Raw genomic sequence first — 6,000 nt, 5'->3', positions numbered from 1 at the left:
TTGATAAAAATGTATTATTGCTAGTTGGAAAACATGGAAATAATAAAGAAATAAATCTGCAATTATAAATCTTGGTAATTGACTCTACTAACACAACTACTTTTCTTTGTAATTTGTAGTTCCTTCTGCTTTTTTTCTATATGTAATTTTTTTTTCCAAGAGGGAGTCTTACTCTCTGGTCCTGCTTAACCTGGAACTCATTAGATAGTCCAGATGGCCTTGTGAACAATTGTCAATTCTCCTGCTTTCCGAGCACTGGGATTATAGGTCTGAACCATTATGCCCAACTTATAATACTTATGTATTAGTGTATGCATGTATGTGATGTGTATGTATGTGGTATGCATGTGGAGGTCCCAGGCAAGTTTGTGGAGTTAGCTCTTTCCTTCCGTTTCTATGGGAATCCCTGATCAGACTCAAGTTAGCAGCCAAATCAGTGCCTTTGACAGCTGAGCCTTCTCACCCACCCCTTAGGCTTTGTTGCTTCCCACTCCTTCTTTAACATTGTGAGCATTTCTTCCCTCATGTCATACAATATTCTTTACAAACTCTTGTCAGTGATGACTGCATAAGATTCCAATGTAATGATGAACCAGCCTCCTATAACGGTTCTTCCAGCATCAGAGAGCAGCCATTTCCTAGCTGGAAAGATTTAAATATTGCGGGGGGGGGGGAAGTAGACACCCAGTCCTATGTACCCCAGACCAGAGGACAAACAGCATCTATGAAATGTTCTTGTAAGAAAATGAATATTGAATCTGCTTGAGTCTCTAAATCTAACTTCTAGGTAGTATGATAGGAAATACGGGTAGCAGGAAAACATGTTAGAGATATTAGGGAGCTACAGACTCTTGGAGACTCTACAAGACAAATAGAGTGTATTTTTGTTTTGCTTTTGTTTTGCAAATAAACTACCAGGGACTAAGAAATGGATAAAACTTTTGAATGAAAAGAAGTTTAAGAGGCTCCAGCCAGTTGTAACATATGAATGATATTTGGGTTCACACTTAAACTTGAAATACAATGTTTTCCAGAAAGTGAAATACTTAGAAATTTGGTTATTACATTAATATATTGTTAATCTCTTTAAATGTGATAACAGCATTGTGGCTATGCTTTTAAAAAATGAATGTTTTAAAGACAAATACCAAAAAGTTTCATTTGAATGCATGTATTTAGGATCTGATTCAAAAATATAATTGGTGAGACATAGGAACTTATACATGGGGAACACTCTGTCTTGACTGGATGCAAACTGAAGATAAGTAATGGGTGCCTGAAGGTTGTTCTGCTGTTTCTTTTCTTTGGTCTAGTTGTGTGGTACTTTCCATAACTGACAGAAAAAGGATGAAACAACATGGAAGTCAGCATCCCGGAGCCAGTCACTGATCTGCTCTATGGGAACAGATCCCGAATAGGACAGAACTCAGCGTAGTCTCAGCTCTCATAGTTACTAATGTCCCTGGGCTATTAACCTCTGAACTCCAGTCTTCACTTCTCTTTTTCTTTTCTGGGGTGTGTGTGTGTGTGTGTGTGTGTGTGTGTGTGTGTGTGTGTGTGTGTGTGTGTGTGTGTGTGTGTGTGTGTTTAGAGTAGCCAGAGGAGGGTGTTGAATGTCCTTCTCTGTTATTCTTGCCTTATTCCCTTAATACAGGGTTTCTCGCTGAAACTGGAGTTTGCTGTTTTGGCTAAATTGTCTGGTCAGCTAACCCAGCTGTCCTGTCTCTGCTTCCCATAGTGTTGGGGCTTCAGGCAAACAGACAGCCACATCAAACTTTTTACATAGGTGCTGGGGATCTGAACCCAGGTCCTCATGCTTGTGTGGTAAGCATTCTTACCCTCTAGGCCATTTTCCTGCTGCCCCTACATGCTTACATGGTTATAAAGTCTCACAGGGTTTCACTGAGAAGGAAACATGATGTTGTCTGGGAAAGTACTTGGGAAACTGGAGAACTTGGGTATTTTAAGTTACGTATGGAAGATGGAATAAGGTGGGACAAAGGTATGCACCTCTTTTCCCCTAGGAGTTCAGCCCCCACCCCCACAGCAAGATAAGGTTTCTCTGTGTAGCCCTGGCTATCCTGGAACTCGCTTTGTAGACCAGGGTTGATTTGGACTAGAGCTCTGCCTGCCTCTGCCTTCTGAGTGGATATTAAAGGTGTGCGCCACCATGCCTGGCTGGCCCCAGCTTATGGATTGCTCTAGTGACTCTGCCATTTCTTGCACTTAGATTTGAGTTGTTTAGCTAGTGGTTACTGTGTAGTCCATATATCCAGAGCTGAGCTCAACTGGACTGTAGAAGGGTTTCTGGCAGTTGCTATAACCCAGTTTCGGTTCAGATCCATACCCACTACGATTTTCTAGTATACAGAAACATTGCTCACAATAGTTCTGCTTCTGCTCCCCCAACCCACCCATTCCTGTCCCCACTCTTTTGGTGGTGATGCAAGCATTGGGGATTTTCTTTTTTCTTTTTTAAGTTAAATAGAAAATTGTGTAATGCACTTTATATTTAATCCTGTCATTACCCTTACTGACTCCTTTATCCTTTCATATGGTTTTAATTTACTGTTTATGTATTTTCATTTGCTCCTGGAAAACTCCCATGGTATTTCTTATAAATAAGACTAGCTTAGTAATAAACTCTGTTTTTGCAACTATCTGAATTGGTTCAGTTTGAAGACTGATTTTGATGGGCTCAGAGTTGCTGGTTGACAGCCTTCCTCTCAGAATTCCAAGTCTGCCATCTCACTGTTTTCCAGCCTCTGTGGGTTAAGAAAATCAGCTGCTAACCTAACCGAGGATCTTGGTGCTGAAAGAGTCTTTTTCTTTTGTTAAAAGTCTGTCTTTCAGAAGTTATTATGTTTCTAGGTCTGGATTGCTTTGAGTTTACTCTCCTTGGAGTATGCTGAACTTATATGTGTAGACTAAAATCTTTATTCCCATTGAGAAAGTTTTCAGATATTTAAACACTACTGTTTCCTGCCCTTCCCTCCTCTCCTGTCCCTTGACTCCCATCATGAAGGTGTGGGACACGGGCTCAGATCCCATTGGTCTCTGCGGCTTTGTTCAGGTTTTTTCCTTTGCTAGTCATTATTCCTCTTCTTCAGAGCTCAGCCGGCTTACCTTCTGGTTCACTGATTCTTCTGGCTGTTCATCTGATGATGAGACTTTAGGGGAGAATTTTAATTTTAATTGTTGTGCTCTTTTTTCAATCCCATAATTTATTTATAAATGAATAAAAAATTCTCATCCTTCTTAAGATTCTTTATTCGGCAAGACACAATGCTCATATTTTTTTCCCGGTTTTCCTTTAGTCTTTGAACATATTTGAAGTTTACAGTTTTGTTTAGTCATGCTGTGCCCACACTTGCCTGGGGACTACCTCAACTGTTTACTTTTGCCCTGTGTGTAGGCTACTTCATTACATTTTTTACACATCTTGCTTTTTTTGTTGTTGTTGAAAACCAAAGCTTTTCTTTTTTTACATTTATTATGTGTGTGCAGGCAGTGCTAATGTGGAGGTCAGAGAGCAGAGAACTTTGGGTTGGTTCTCTCCTTATACTATGTAGATGCTCAGGGATGGAACTAAGACTATCAGGCCTGGACAAAAGTCTTTACACACTAGGCCTTCTCAGCAACCTGCAAAGCAGACACTTGATGTAATGGAGGGAAATCAAGGTTTGTTGATATTGCTGCTGTGTAAAATATTCTGAGCATAGCACAGGACTTGAGCTAATTGGTCTTCAAGACCAAAGTTCTTCAGAGAGGACTTCCTACATGCTGGTGTGGAACCCACATCTCAGGAAAGCCCATGGCTTGAGATCCCAGTGTATTGGATGATGAATCCCTTTAAGGGTCCCCCAATACCATAGTAAGATCTGCTCCAATCCCTAAGGCCCTGCCATCTATAGCATTTGGCTTGTTTCCTCAGAATTACTAGAACATGCTGAGCTCCAGATGTCAAGTTCAAGGATCCTGGTCCATGCCTGGGCAACCTTCTCTGGAGAACTAACTGGACAAATTGAAGCCATCTTCTAGCCTCTTAATCCATGCTCAGATCAAACAAGAATGGTTCCTAAACTGCTTCAAGCTGACATGATCAGTGCCTGGGACGGTACTTAGCCAGGGGTGTCAGAGATGGCTGCGGTAGGTAAGGAGAGAATAGAAGAGCTCAAGGAGCCAGGAGAAAGGAGCAATGGCCAAGAGAGGTCTTTCCTAGGAAACAGCTCCTCTTCCTTTCCTGGTGAGGCTTAGGGCTAGCAGTAAGGTGATGAGAACAGGGGTCTGTCAGGGGTGTCTCCGGCCATTTCCAGACTGTACAGTTCGTCTGAGAGGAGCACAAAGACAACACTAAGGCCCTCCAACCCCCAACCCCTCCAGCTCTTCCAAGCTGTCCGTCTGTGCAAGAAGCTCCCATGAAACGGCTCCTTGGGTACAGTGTTGTGACAAGAGTGTGGGATTTGAATGCTGCAGACCTGGGTTTAACTGCAGGCCTTGCCACTTCACCACTGTGGTGAGTTGGCCGAGTCATTAAGATTCTCTGAGCCTCGGTTTCTATATTGGTCAAAGAGGATGTTAGCCTTTGGTTTGCAGTAGCAAACCAAAGTAGCAGGGGATAGGATTGCATTTTTAAAGAGTGTGTCATACATGCTTGGTAATTAGTAAGTACTTTTCTGGTCCATCTTGTTAGCAGCCTTGGAAAAGAAGGAAGAAAAAACCACTTCCTCTCTTCATGTAACCTTTCTCCACAGCCTTCTTCACCTTGTCTGCCTGAAAGTCTGGCTTAGGGTCCTTATTATGAGTTGTCACAGCACCTTTATCTTTTTACCTCCATTTAGCTGATAACTAGGGACTTAGCTGGGGATTTGCATGATTAATCCCTGTTTCTTGGAGTAACTTTAAAAAAAATGTTATGCCTTTAAAATTTTTTTATATATTTAAATTTTCAAATTACGTGTGTGTGTATGTGTGTGTGTGTGTGTGTATTTAAGAGAGAGAGAGAGAGAGAGAGAGAGAGAGAGAGAGAGAGAGAGAGAGAGAGAACATATATGTGTGGAGATCCAAGGACAGCTTGCAGGAGTTGGTTCCTAGGGATCCAACTCAGGTCGTCAGGTTGAACAGCCTCACTAACCAAAATCTTAGCTTATTTTTCAATTCTATTCTTCCATTAAAAGAAGCAAGTTCTGTTTGGGTGGATCAATGATCTGTAGGCAAGAAAGATTGGTAAAAGAAACTTGTTTGTCACTATCCCTCCATCTCCCTCTCCTCCCTCCCCTGCTGTTTCCAGCCAGGGTGCTTGAGGGCACTCTTTCCTGTAGCACCGGTTTCCCTGAGCTCAGTCTGCAGCTTTGTGCTCTGTGTTCCTCCTTCAGCTCAGCAGTCTTCTGTTCAGGAGGCTACTTGCCATTTGAGGCAGAGTTCTTCCACATTCCCCATCTCTTTGCGACAGCATCACCAATAGATGGGCTGGGATGTTCTTTGATTTCAGAGTTGGAGTCAGAACAGAAAAAGAAAGCTGAAGGAGGAGGTTTCTTGGATATATTGGGATCCCTAATTTTTTCTTTTCGAAGTCCTAAACTGGGGACCTTGTACGTGCTAAGCAGGTGCTTAACCACTAACCTACAACCCCAGCCTTCCCATGTAAGAGGAATATAGGCCCCCATCTCTCTCCTCCCTCCAGCCCTTTATCCTTCCCTCTCTCCCTTCTTCTCCCCACTCCTCTTTTTCTCTTTCCCCCTCCCCTCTCTCTTCAACGTTTTGAACACACTAATGTAACCTAGACTGGCCTTGAACTTTTGATCCTCCTGACTCAGTTTCTCAGTGCTAGGACTATAGGCATGCATGGCCATGCCCAGATCCTAGTTGTCATATCCTGTTCCTCGTGGCCTTTGCTATGTCTTCAGATTTTTCCTCTCCTTAGAGAACATGTTTCTCCTCGTACTTCCCCTGGCAACTTTGCATTATGACATTTGCCCTTGCTTTGTAGGGTCCTTTTTC

Source organism: Rattus rattus, chromosome 3 (genome assembly GCF_011064425.1).
Source record: "Rattus rattus isolate New Zealand chromosome 3, Rrattus_CSIRO_v1, whole genome shotgun sequence".
Lineage (NCBI taxonomy): Eukaryota > Metazoa > Chordata > Mammalia > Rodentia > Muridae > Rattus > Rattus rattus.
The sequence above is the reverse complement of the archived record's forward strand: the minus strand, read 5'-3'. Positions refer to the sequence as shown.